The following is a 14634-nucleotide window of genomic DNA, read 5'->3' on the forward strand; positions in this document are numbered from 1 at the left end:
AAGCCACATCAGGAACAGTGGATACGATATACCACATTAGCAGATGTGCAGGTGATCATTTGCTTGATGTGGAAAGTCTTCTTGGGGCCTGGGATGGGGGTGAGGTGGGAGGTGTAGGAGCAGGTGTAGCACTTCCTGCGGTTGCAGGGAAAAGTGCCGGGTGTGGTCGGGCTGGAGGGAAGTGTGGAGCGGTCAAGGGTGACAAGGAGAGGGTGGTCCCTCCGGAAAGCAGACAAGGGTAGGGGGAGAAAAATGTCTTTGGTGGTGGGGTCAGATTGCAGATGGCAGATGTGTCAGATGATGATGCGTTGGATCCAGAAGTTGGTGGGTGGTACATGAGGGCGAGGGGTGTTCAGTTTTGGTTGTTATTGCGGGGAGGGGGTGTGAGCGATGAGTTGCGGGAAATGTGGGAGACACAGTTGAGGACATTCTCGGCCATAGGGAGGAGATTTTGCGGTCCTTGAAAAATGAGGACTTCTGAGATGTACGGGAGTGGAATGTGTCATCCTGGGAGCAGATGCGGTGGACGCAAAGGAATTAGGAATAGGGGATGGCATTTTTGCAGGAAGGTAGGTGGGAGGAGGTATATTCTAGGTAGCTATGGGAGTCGGTGGGCTTGAAATGGATATCGGTTCCTAGGTGGTTACCAGACATGGAAACAGAGAGACCCAGGAAGGAGAGAGGGGTATTGGAGATGGTCCAGGTGAATTTGAGGTTGGGGTGGAAGGTGTTGGTGAAGTGGATGAATTGTTCGAGCTCCTTGTGGGAGCAGGAGGCAGCGCCGATACAGTCATCAATGTAACGGAGGAAGAGGTGGAGCTTAGGGCCAGTGTAGCTATGGAAGAGGGACTGTTCCACATAACCTACAAAGAGGCAGGCATAGTTTGGGCCCATGTGGGTACCCATGGCCACCCCCTTTGTCTGTAGGAAGTGGGAGGAATTGAAAGAGAAGTTGTTGAGGGTGAGGATGAGTTCGGCTAGGCAGATGAGGGTGTCAGTGGAGGGGGACTGGTTGGGCCTGCGGGACAGGAAGAAGCAGAGGGCCTTGAGGCCATCTGTATGGGGAATGCAGGTGTATAGGGACTGGAGACCCATGGTAAAGATGAAGTGTTGGGGACCGGGGAATTGGAAGTTCTGGAGGAGGTGGAGGGTGCGGGTGGTGTCACAGACATAGGTCGGGAGTTCCTGGACCAAGGGGGAGAAAATGGAGTCCAGATAGGTGGAGATAAGTTCTTCGGGCAGGAGCTGGCGGAGGCAATGGGTCGACCAGGGCAGTCAGGTTTGTGGATTTTGGGAAGGAGGTAGAAGCGGGCGGTGCAGGGTTGGGGAACAATGAGGTTGGAGGCTGTGTGTGGGATGAGGTTGTGGATGGTTTGGGGGATGGTGGTTTGATTGTCAAGGTTGGGGCGGTAGGAGGAGGTGTCAGAGAGTTGGCACCTGGCCTTGGCGATGTAGAGGTCAGTGTGCCATACTACAACTGTACCTCCATTGTCTGCGGGTCTTATGGTGAGGTTGGGATCGTTGCGGAGGGAGCAGAAGGCTGCACGTTCCGTTAGGTAGAGGTTGGATTGGGTGAGGTGGGTGATGAAGTTGAGGCAATTGGAGATGAAGAGATCGAGGGATGGTAGGAGGGGAGTGTCCAGGAGGAGGAGGTGTGCTGGAGGCATGTGAAGGGCTCAGTAGAGGGAGGGTTAGACTCACAGTTTAAGTCGTAAGCGTGGAGGCGGCAGAAAAACTGTTCAATTGCTTTCCTTGTGTTTGTTGTGGCTGGTCAATCTGCAGCCCTGGCTGATGTACAATTGTAGACATCCTACTGGTGGGATTGTTCTTGAGCTGCAAATGGCTTTTCACCTCCACACTTCTATTATTGTCACCCAGAGGACCTCAAGTTCTGTCTCTAACGTGTGGTTCAGAAAGAATTATTCTTTTGCTATTTCTGGATATGCACTGTGAAATTAATTGTTGTGCAAGAATATGAAAGTGTTCAATAAGATCTGACAACCAGTAGGTAGAAATTAGATATTGAAATGTTAAATCTTGATTTGTATTTGCTACATTGCTATAACCAAGCTGCTAAAAGGCTTAATATTTTAGCTTTATTTCAAGGAGTATACCTTTATACAATAGAATGCTCAGAGTTTGGGGTTAGATTTTTTAAGCTCTAGTGTTTAGTGGCTAATTTGTGCTTTCAGTAGACCTGCAAATTTGCATATACTCTTTGTTTTCCCACCGATAATGATAAGATTAGATTCCCTACAGTGTGGAAACAGGCCCTTCGGCCCAACAAGTCCACACCGCCTCTTGAAGCACCCCACCCAGACCCATCCCCCTATAACCCCCACACTCCTGAACACTACAGGCAATTTACCATGGCCGATCCACCTAGCCTGCACATCTTTGGACTGTGGGAGGAAACCGGAGCACCCGGAGGAAACCCACACAGACACGGGGAGAATGTGCAAACTCCGCACAGACAGTTACCCGAGGCTGGAATCGAACCCGGGTCCCTAGCGCTGTGAGGCTGCAGTGCTAACCACTGAGCTACCGTGCCACAATTGATTGCAAAACCTTGGTCAGTGTAGATGTTTATGACAAGTTCAAGACTTGATGTAGGGTATATGAGTGTTGAAAAGTTGAGTAGAGCATTTGTGGATTGGGAGACAAGATGTTAGAATTTGGTGTTTGTAAATTATTGGTGAAAAGCATTGAGTGGTCCCTTTAAAAGATAGTGTGCTTTTTCTATGCTTAGAAATTTGAAATAAAATACCTATAAGCAGCTTGATAGTTTGTAAGTACAGAGAGCACCTGAATTGAAACTTTTATATCAAAAGGCCTTACAGCTGCAGGCCAAGCCGCAGTTTGACAAAGACAGCAAAGTTTTGAATTAAGCCAATAAATTCGAACCAGACACTTAAATACCAAAAACCAACTAAATTTAAATCTTATGGTTTTGACAATCCTATTGAAAGAAATATTGATATGTCATCAAGTTTGTAAAAGAAGAGGCAGTTGGGCAAAGACAAGCAGAACTAACTGTCATCTGCAAGAGTGAGCATCTCTCAGATCTCAAGAGAGAATCATTGGCTTTCACAGACTCCTCTAGGTCTTAGAGAAAACAACACCTAAAGATCAAAGGTACATAATGGCACAACTATTTAATTCTCCTAGCAGAAGAATGACAGAGAAGGTGTTCCTAATAGAGCATTCAATGGAGAAGGCACAGAGCATTCTGGAAGGCACATAACCTGACTATAATTTCAAGAAACTAAATTCTATGTTTTTAATTCTATTTTATTTTAGTGGCCCTGGTCTTTATTGAATCAACATACCATTAGAATCTTGTTTTATTTGGGATTAGTTAGTAGTTAGAAGGGGTTTATTTGGTTTATTAATAGCGTAGTTAATTTGTTCACTGTTAGTGTTAGATAAATAAATTGTTGCTTCTTGATTGCAAAGTGAGTGTCAGGGGTTTATTTTGTTTTAACAGTTAGAAGTTTCTGAAAAGCAGGTTACACCACTTTCACACTCCTTTTACAGATTATAGGGTGAGGCACTTCACTTCAGTTGTTTCAGTTTTAGTTCTCAGAGGTGGGGGGGCGCCAATCTCCACTTCATATGAATTGGGATTGACTAAACTAGATTTATATTCCCTTGAATTTAGAAGGTTAAGTACTGACTTGAATTGAAATTTTCAAGATGTGGACCAAACGAAACAGATGAGGTAGATTGTAGGAAAATATTTCCATCCTTTAGGCATTTTAGGTGTTTAATTTTCGTGGAAACAAGTTGACTCCAGAGGCCTTTTAAAATAGTGCGCAGTCTCCAAATGTGAATGTTCCATTCACCTATTTTTGCAGCTGTGAGAACGGGAAAGGGATGCTTCACCCAGATGTGAGATTTCAACGCTACAGTGCAATCTAAAATTAGGACTGAGTTCAAACAGACACCATTTTGACACTTTCAAGGGTAGCGCGGGAGTAACAAATTTATGCAGAATATGTAAGCATTCTTAAAAGGTCATTTTAGTGGTCATGATCTAATGCTATTTAAATTTAGCCCTAAGAAAATTACATTTTATAGAGGCCACATCATTTGGTTGACACGGTAAAAGAGACAACTAGTGTTAGAATGCTTTGATTGATAAGCCATTTTGTGTAGCTTGAAAATAAAATATTAACCAGAGATAATGGGAACTGCAGATGCTGGAGATTCCAAGATAATAAAATGTGAGGCTGGATGAACACAGCAGGCCAAGCAGCATCTCAGGAGCACAAAAGCTGACGTTTCGGGCCTAGACCCTTCATCAGAGTCTAGGCCCGAAACGTCAGCTTTTGTGCTGCTGAGATGCTGCTTGGCCTGCTGTGTTCATCCAGCCTCACATTTTATTATCTTGGAATTCTCCAGCATCTGCAGTTCCCATTATCTCTGATAAAATATTAACCAGTTGTTTTTGCAGTTTTAATAAATTTTTATTTATAACTGAGAGTTGATCTTACAGCTAAGTCCAATATGAATGCTCTTCACATTTTCAAAAGCTTTATAACCACTTCTAACAAATAGGAGGCTTAGATCATATTTCTTTTCACAGTTTGAGTCCCTAAAAGATGAAATGTTTTTGACTATTTTGTGAAGAAAATATTGTTTGTTCTTACAACAGTTTACTATTTTTAAATATAGTAGAATAGTTTTTAAAAATTTGACTACATTTTATAACAGGCTTTTTTCAGTTTCATAATTAGAATATACTTTCCATTTCCAAATAGCTTCTGAGGTCTTCCCATGATTAATATGGTGAATGGTTATGGTTAAACAATGCCCATGGCCAGGCCATAGTAATGGCTATACGGTATGAGGTGACGTGCAAATGGTACTGGGAATATGAGGGGGCATGGAAGTGGTGTGGGGAAAAAATGGCATAACAGTCTTTTGGACAACTGGTTTAAAGTATTAGAGAATCAAAATGGGTCTTCTAACAAGGCAACGTTAGAACATGCTTACCTCTGTGCACCTCCGAAACATTTCTGGAAGCTGCCTCCATCTCATCCCAAAAAGGAAAACATAGCAGGTATATTCAAGAGATGGGTCTCCTGATTCTGGAAATTCCTTGGTATGAAGATGACATCCAAGCCTCAAGACTTTGCTACATAGTCAAAAACCGATAGACAAGCCTTTTAGCAGCAAAATTAGGAAACGCTTCTTCATGCAAAGGATTGTAGAAGTTTGGAATTCTTTTCCACAAATGGTAATTGGTGCTGGATCAGTTGCCAATTTAAAAACTGAGATTGACAGATTTTTTGCCGAAGCTATTAAGGAATACAAGACAAAGTTGCATATATGGATTTAGGTCACAGATCAGCATGATTATCAACATCTGTAATGAAATGAAATGTCCAAAGGTGTTTCATTATAGTATTATAAATAAAAATGAGATCCTGAGCCATGTGTGGTGTTAGCAGAACAAGAGACAAGAGATAGGCTTTAAGCAGTGCCTTGAAGGAATAAAATTGTAGAAAGATAAAGTTAAGGAAAGGGATTCTAGAGCTTAGGGCCTAAGCAGTTTAAGGCATAGCTGTCAATTAAAATCACATAGTCAATAGTTCGGAATTAGATGTGTCAATATCTTGGAAGATTGTAGTGTTGACAGAGACTGTAAAGTTTGGGGAATGGGGATCTCGATGTAACTGGGCCAGTAACTACAAGGGTGATAGTGAACAGGACTTTCAGCGCAGGCAGTACAGTTTCGCACCAGGTCAATGGCTCCAGCATAAAAGAATGTGCATTGTCTTCAAGACATCCTCAACATGGTAGCACCCTCTTCTACTCCCTGGATGTTCAGCACAGGCTCCCTGTAACACAGAGTTGTACAGTATAGAAGAGGCCCTTCAGCCCATCAAGTCTGTACTACAGTTAATATACAACTGTCTACTCCAGTCTTACTTAATGCACTAAGCATTGAACATTTTGATACTTCAAGTGTTCATTCAAATATGTTTGAAAGGTCATGAGTTCTCCCACTTCAATTACTTCCCAGGCAGCACATTCCAACGCCAATCACTCTCTCACTGAAAATGTTTATTCCTGAAACTACATTTCAACCTCTGCATTTCAATTTAAAATTATGCCACCTTGTTATTGACCCTTTGACTTAGGGGATGGCTGTTTTCTGTTCGCCCTGTCCAACCCCTAAACCTCTGTCAGGCCCCCCTTCAAATTTCTCTGCTTGAAAGGAAACAACCTGAGTTAATCCTTCATTAAAGACTCCATCCCAGTTCACATCCTGGTAAATCTCCTTTGCATTACCTCCAGCACAATCACATCGTTCCTTTGATGGCATGAATAGAAATGCACTTAGTGCTCCAGCTGTGGCCTAACGAAAATTCTAGATGAGTCCAACACATGACTTTACTGCACTTTTAATCTATGACATGACTGATAAAGGCAGGCATCCTCTGTGCTTTCTTAATTACCTTATTACCCTGTCTTGTAACATTCAGGGATCTATAGGCAAGCACCCCAAGATCCGTCTGCTGCTTTGAGCCCCATTGAACAGTACAGCACAATACAGGCCCTTCGGCCCACGATATCGTGCTGAACTTTTACCCTAAACCTTAGGTCTATCTAGCCTCCACCGCATAGAACATAGAACAGTACAACACAGTACAGGCCCTTTAAAATTCTAGTTCTTGACTTTCATTGAGTATCAGTGACACTGAGAAAGCTGCTGAGCAGGCACCAACCTCCACAGGATAGCTGACCTGATCACTGCCTCCATTTGTAAAATGCCACCTGTGGGCCACACTATAAATCCTGGCAGAGACAGTTTCTACTTGTGGTGGAATAAATTCAGCTCGAATTTTCTCAGCAATGTTCTTAGATTAATCACTTACTAATAAAGTAAAATATATACTGTCATTTTTCTAAGTAAGACTTTTTCTTTCTCTTTTTTCAAAATTTCAGGTCAACCTTGCTATACCCCCCATCTTAAATAAAATTTCACTATTCTAGGAGAGTGTTACTTCTGATATTTCTTTTGGGTTGTTTCACTTACTTTCCCGCTCCAGTTCATATTTAGCTACCCTGTTGACTGCAAGCCACTGGTCTTGTACTAATTAACTCTACTAGTGACTTGAACTTGGACAAATACTTCAATGCTAAGGTAAAATCAGTTTTCCAGATCAGTACATACCCTATCCGTAGATTTGCAAACTCTCCTTTGAAGGAAACTGTGAAGTCCATAGCTCCCAGTCCGTCCCTTTCAGACCCAGTGGGTCTGATATTCAAACAAAACCTTTTTAATTTTTTTAACTTTTTCACAGCTGGTACTATTCTTTGGAAATTCAGTTAAGGGATTTCCTGCAGTGCCAATATTTATAGATATCCTCACTCGAAAACTATTTACTCAAATTCTATCTTTGTCAGTAGATTAGATTTTACTATTTCCAATGAATGCAAGTTCTTGGATGCTCTAGTTTCATGTATGGCGTGAAATATGTCTCAATAATGCAACACAAATGTCTTCTGTATGAAGCTGTAGCAAATGTAGGAGAGCCCAGAGAATTTGTAGCTGCTTTTCCTAGTAGTTGTTGTTGATTAAAAACTATCAAACCCTTACATGAAGTTGAAAATCTATATATTTTAAACAAATGTCAAAAAAAAACCTGACTTGAAAACTGTAATTTAATCTCAAGGTTCAGATGACTGGTAAAATCAGTATGAACTTTGGCCTCCTACTGAACTCTTTGTTCACATTAGTATCTTCAGCAACTCTCATTATGTGCAGTTCATTTTGTCATTCACAGCTCTCTAGTTTCTGTTCCGCTTATTACTTTTGAAGTAAGAGCAGAACTTCTTCAGTAAAGTTTGCACAGTTCAAATCTCTTTGAGGATGTTACAGTGCAGAATGCATTCCATGCTGTTTATTCTGCTCAAGTTCTCTTCCCCTTGTTGGCAAGGCTTCTTTTGATATAGTAGATTTTGCTATATGATCCATCTACGCTTATTTCTGCATTATGTTTGAAACTAAAATGTTAAGTTCCATTGTCCTAAAGGCAATATCCATGTAATGTATATGCTGGCAATGTTTACAGGAAGGGAATTGGAAGGAACAGTGCCCTCTTAGGTCTGGTCTCTTGTACTAACTAGTTATCCTCTCTCTACTTCCAGTTGTTTTAAATTCTGAGTAACTGTGCAGTTTCCTAAGAATTCAAATTCAAAGTGAGACATCTTGAGAGATTTTTAGTAATGTGATGAACCAAAATAGCATATCAAATATTAACTATTGTGAAAGCATTGTTGATTTTGCCAAGCTGGGAATTAAAAACCTTACAGATAGAACATAGAACAGGATAGCACAGCACAGGCCCTTTGGCCCACAATGTTGTGCTGGAATTTTATCCTAAACCTAAGATCTATCTAACCTCCACCCCTGCCTTATACAATCATCCATATGTCTACCTAATAGCCACTTAAATGCCCCTAATGAAGCTGACTCCAATACCCTCTCTAGCAATACATTCCACACCCCTATCACTCTCTGAGTAAAGAACCTACCTCTGACATCTCCACTATATCTACCTCCACTCATTTTAAAAATATGCCCCTTCGTAATACCTCCACCCGAGGAAAAAGGTCTCCGGCTGTCTATTCTATCTACACCTCTGATCATTTTGTACATCTCTATCAAGTCACTATTCATCCTTTGTCGTTCTAAAGAGAAAAGCCCTGGCTCTCTCAACCTTTCCTCATAAGACCTTCCCTCCATTCCAGGCAACATCCTGGTAAATCTCCTCTGCACCTTTTCCAACACTTCCACATCTTTCCTGTAATGAGGTGACAAGAACTGGATACAATGCTCCAGGTGTGGCCGAACCAGGCTTTTGTATATCTGGAGCATAACTTCACGGCTCTTGAGCTTAATCCCTCTATTAATGAAAGCTAACACACCGTATGCCTTCTTAACAACTCTCTCCACCTGGGTGGCAGCTCTCAGGGAACGGTGAACATGAGCCCCAAGATCCCTCTGCTCCTCCACATTGCCAAGAATCTTTCTGTTAACTCTGTATTTTGCTTTCAAGTTTGTCCTTCTAAAATGAATCACCTCATTCTTTTCAGGGTTCAACTCCATCTGCCACTTCTCAGCCCAGCTCTATATCTTAACCATGTCCCTTATAACCTAGAACAACCCTTCGCACTATCCAATACTCGACCTACCTTCAAATCATCCGCAAACTTACTAATCCGCCCTTCCACTCCTTCAATCAAATCATTTACAAAAATCACAAATTGAAGAGGACCCAGAACAGATCCTTGTGGTATACCACTCGTAACTGAGCACAATATTGAATAATAGAATTGTATATTACCATGCTGAAGGTAATATAAAATCAGGTAAGAATCGGACCTTAGAATTCTTGTGTCTTTTATATATTGATTTTTGATGCTGCAAAAAGACAGTCACAGTGATTTTTCAGTGATAGGATTTAAGGTCATTGCACAATCTGTAATGGGATACATTACTAACTGGGATATTATGTCATCCATTTCAGGGTTGCCGTTGTGCTGCTTGTAAGGCTAGTCACTTGATGCATATAATTTTAGTTATTTTAGTCAAATAGAGTCCAGAGTAATGTGAGACAGGAACAAACATGTTATGAACTATTTTACATCAACTTGTTGCCCTTACTCATACTGGAAAGTGTTTTAATCTACTTACACGAAAAAAGTATGAGACTTCTATGAAATCTGCAAAATTCCAAGACTTTAAACTAATGTAACACGAAAAACAGATGTAACTTGTTTGAAATGGTCTACTTGAGTTTGAGTATTTAGGTTAACAGTTGTAAATTCAGAATAAACTAACAGAAAATACATTGTTTAGAAATTTGAACATACCCTGAAGGCAGGCATGTGGGATGCTGTACATGCCAGTTCACATAGTCCCAGGCACATATCAAATTTCATAAAACTTTTCAACTGTGCAATTAGGCACCATCACAAAGACAACAAAAGCAAAGTATTGTGAATCCTGAAAATCTGAACTGAAAACAAATTGTGCTGGAAATACTCCCCTGGATGTTGCTGGCAGACCTGGCTATGTCTGTGGGGATACGTGGGATAATGTAATAGATTAGGTATGCTAAACTAGCACAACAGATTTAGACTTTGGGTACAGCTCTGGTTATGGGCAGTCAGAAATCAGGAACCTCAGAATATTACTTAAACACAACCAGTGTCTCTCAGAGAGAAAGTGTAATAATATAAAACAAAGAACTGTGGCTACTGGAAATCTGAAACAAAAACAGAAATTGCTAGAGAAACTGAGCATGGCTGGCAGCAGAGTGGGCAGAAAGTAGAGTTAATGTTTTGAGTTCAGTGACTGCTCGTCAGAAAAGTATGCCTGACATTGTGGCATAGATGTATGAACATTAAAAAATGCTTAAGAGTCATCAGACTCGACACTTTCTTCCCACAGTTGTTGCCAAATGCTGAGTTTCTCCAGTAATTTCTGTTTTTGATTGAGATAGAAGGTTTACTTTGGTAGAGAGAGAGGAAAACTGCAATAAATTCAGATAGGACACCGAGGTTCTCTGATGCCATGTAGAAAGCTATAGAGGAAATGGACTGGAGAATTGGGGGTGTTGGATAGGGGCTGGAGGGTTTGTGGTGCTACTTCTCCTGGACAAAAAGGAACAAAATCATCCAGGAACAAGTCCTGAAGGTGTTCAGTGCCAGAAAATTGCTGCAATCCTGAATAAACATTCAAGGGTCTCAGATTCATGAAGGTATAATAATTACTTTCTGCTGACATCTCTTTGAGCTCTAGTCTAACTTCTCATAATGCTTCCTTCTTCCTGTTTCTCTTCAGGTTCCTGAAGTTGAGTTATAATTCATTGTACTCGTATATCCAATTGTCACTAATATTGCTATCATGTCAGGCATATTCTTAAAGCATTACATAATTATCATAATATATCCTCTTTCTCACTGAAGAAGTCATGCATTATTGTACACAGGAAGTTGCTGCTGAAGGACACTGAGCCTGCCTGCTAAACTATATCCTGCTTGAGTTCTCTCTAAGACTTATCACATCTAGTCTACTTGAGGATACAATTTGAACATGGGCTCCTGCATGTTGCCCCCTCTCTCATGTAGAAACTACTCCTGCTGTCTCCGGTCTTCCTTTCTGCTCCCTTTCATTTTCAGCCCAAAAGCTCTACCAAACTACAGATGAATACAGTAAGGTATTTGCAGTAAGGTACTAGAAATAGTGCAACATCATCAATCAAAATTAAGTTTCCACAGGAAGGCAGTAACCCGCAAAGCACCAGAACTTGACTATTAACGTCAGACAACAAACTAGCATGTCACACTTAATTATCATTCTTGAAGGCTTCTTCTCATCTGTTGTCCTACAAGATGCTAATTGAATTGATTATTGTATGTCTGGCTCCAGGGTAGAGGATCATATAATGACTATGATGCCTGACATTTTGTTCATTTTGTAGTTCTGCATACTTTCCTGAATGCCAGTGGAACTGCCCAAGCCAACATTTCTGGTAGTACATTTCTAGTACATTTTATTACATTATATTACATTTCCTCCCACCCAAAAGAGAAAGTACTAAGGCACCGGTTTTGTATCTTCACATTTCTAAGTTTTTTTTGAATGGAAACTGGATCTAAATTACAATGTAAAATACCATGTGGTTTAAGATAAATTATCCTCTGGAACATTCATTCTCTCCATTATAGAACTGTACAGCACGCTCATTTTCCTGCAATAAGATGTATTGGTAATTATAGCAGGTGCTTAACCTAATGGCTTCAACTTATTTTATATCCTAGTCAATTTGATTGGTTTAACAGGTGTTGAAGGCATTTAGAGGGCAGCATGAGTCTGTCTGTCTTGCAAAATAGAATTTCAGCACAGGCAATTGACTAGATGTGGCATCTATAGGGCTCAACCCCTAAAAATAACTGGATTTATTCTCACAAGTGGCTAAAATAAAATCAGCTGTCACCATCAAGTCTGAGAGGAGGCAGAGGCAGATTTGACTGGAGCTGGTCTCCAGTAAGGCTGCAATAAGAGGGATTTCCATTTTTACTGGACACAAAACAGAAATACTGCTGGTACAGGATTAAAAGACTTTTTTTCCACGTAATTTACTGATCTACGAAATCATATAGATTGAACATTTGCCGAATTAGAAGGGTAAGTCTAAAACATCCTGATCTGTACGGAAATTGATTATCACATATTTAGTTCATTGATTTTCATTAGTTTTGCAAGTTTTTCTTTATTTGCGTAAAATACGTAATATGTATAGAGTTCATAAAAGTAATACCAAACTGATCCTATGTATTTGCTTCAAGAATACTGTTTCCCTGTCCGAAATTGCATTTCAGTAGCTCTTGAAATGCAGTAAAGTCCTTGATCAAATTGCTAACTTTAACAGAGTGTCAGTCATTCTACTACATTTGTAGCATAAAGTTTTTTTGGGTGAGTGCTATGTGGAGTGGGTAACTTTGTGGCTTTTGAAATAAAATGTTTCTAATAGCCAAGCGGATTCTCAGTGAAAATTTGTTAATTTATTCAGAAATTTCCTGAAATTTTTAATTCTTTGCTTGATTTCATGTAATTTATATGTAAACAGAGATACACTTCATTGTCTTAAAAAATTAGATAGCCTGCCTCTCCCTTGACAACATAAAGAATAGAGAATGACAGTTATTACATGCAACAGCAGAACCATAACAATACAGTTGTGTATTTTTTCTATCCCTTGGGACAAACATGGCAACAAACAATTTATATCACATTTTAAAACAGAGTAAAATGCTACAAATGTGTAATCAGAAAAAAATTGCTGCTTCACTAGGCAGCCATTTGAATGTCTGACAAGGTAGCAAATCAGCATCTTGCTACTCTGCAGTGTGTAAGTTAATGAACTCTACACACTTCTTGCACTCCTGGCTGGTCTTCTTTTCCTTTCTCATTAATTCCTCATTCAGATGAAACACAACCTTCCTAATAATTTTGTTAAATGTATACATCAGGCACAGTACGTGCAAGTTTGGGCTGATTCGAAAAATGAGACTAGCTTAGATGGTTTCTTGTCAGCTGGAGTGGACACAATGGATTGAGTGGTCTCCCTCTGTGCTGCACATTTCTAAAATTCCGTGATTCAAGTTAAGGGATTTGCTGCTGTGCCACATGAAGCATTCATACATTAACATTGACAAATACAATAGTTGAAAGAATTGCAAGCTTGGAACTCAAATGTCCGCATGGCCTTTAGTGGAAATTTAAGGGTAAAGCGGTTGATGTGGTGTATATGGATTTCAGTAAATCGTTTGATAAGGTTCCCCATGGTAGACTATTGCAGAAAATATGGAGGCATGGGATCGAGGGTTATTTAGTGGTTTGGATCAGGAATTGGCTAGCTGCAAGAAGACAGAGGGTGGTGGTTAATGGGAAATGTTCATCCTGGAGTTCAGTTACTAGTGGTATACTGCAAAGATCTGTTTTGGGGCCACTGCAGTTGTAATTTTTTAAAAATTATCTGGATGAGGGCATAGAAGGATGGGTGAGTAAACTTGCAGCTGACACTAAAGTTGGTGGAGTTGTGGATAGTGCAGAAGGATGTTGCAGGTTACAGAGGGACATAGATAAGCTGCAGAGCTGGGCTGAGAGGTGGCAAATGGAGTTTAATGCAGAAAAGTGTGAGGTGATTCACTTTGGATGGAGTAACAGGAATACAGAGTACTGGGCTAATGGTAAGATTCTTGGTACTGTGGATGAGCAGAGAGATCTCGGTGTCCATCTCGGTGCACAGATCCCTGAAAGTTGCCACCCAGTTTGATAGTCTTGTTCAGAAGGCGTACAGTGTATTAGGTTTTATTGGTAGAGGAATTGAGTTTCGGAGCCATGAGGCCATGGTGCAGCTGTACAAAACTCTGGTGCAGCCATACTTGGAGTATTGCATACAGTTCTGGTTGCAGCATTAAAGGAAGGGTGTGGAAGCATTGCAAAAGATGCAGAGGGGATTTACCAGGATGTTGTCTGGTATGGAGGGAAGGTCTTATGAGGAAAGGCTGAGGGACGTGAAGTTGGTTTCATTAGAGAGAAGAAGGTCAAGAGACATCTTAATAGAGACATACAAGATGATCAGAGGATTAGATAGGGTGGACAGTGAGAGCCTTTTTCCTTGGATGGTGATGGCTAGCACAAGGGGGCATAGCTTTAAATCGAGGGGTGATAGATATAGGACAGATGTCAGAGGTAGGTTCTTTACTCAGAGAGTAGTAAGGGCGTGGAATGCCCTGCCTGCAACAGTAGTAGACTTGCCAACTTTAAGGACATGTAAATGGTCATTGGATAAACATATGGATGATAATGGAATAGTGTAGGTTAGATGGCTTTAAACTGGTTTCACAGGTCGGCGCAACATCGAGGGCCGAAGGGCCTGTACTGCACTGTAATGTTCTATATTCAATGTAAATAACGTCAAATCCCATGAGGCGTTGTATACAAATTATTTTCTTCAGGATTATGCATGCCATAATTTTTAGCTCTCATTGTTTTTGTATACTGACATAAAAAGGTTGATGAATACTCAGCCACTATGAAGTGCT

At 40.7% G+C, this 14634-nt stretch overlaps 1 protein-coding gene across 3 annotated transcripts in view; it reads left to right on the forward strand.

Moving 5' to 3' along the window:
- The window catches only part of xirp2b (xin actin binding repeat containing 2b), a 116634-nt gene that overhangs the window by 49516 nt on the left and 52484 nt on the right, over positions 1 to 14634 (forward strand). The window contains exon 1 of one of the 3 annotated variants that reach the window (XM_048534612.2): positions 12037 to 12211. The exons of the other annotated variants lie outside the window; for them this stretch is intronic. The gene's annotated coding sequence lies outside the window, so the exon portion shown is untranslated. Of the gene's footprint in view, positions 1 to 12036; positions 12212 to 14634 lie in introns of those variants that run through there. 3 annotated transcript variants of the gene reach the window in all.

Source organism: Stegostoma tigrinum, chromosome 7 (genome assembly GCF_030684315.1).
Source record: "Stegostoma tigrinum isolate sSteTig4 chromosome 7, sSteTig4.hap1, whole genome shotgun sequence".
Taxonomy (NCBI): Eukaryota; Metazoa; Chordata; class Chondrichthyes; order Orectolobiformes; family Stegostomatidae; genus Stegostoma; species Stegostoma tigrinum.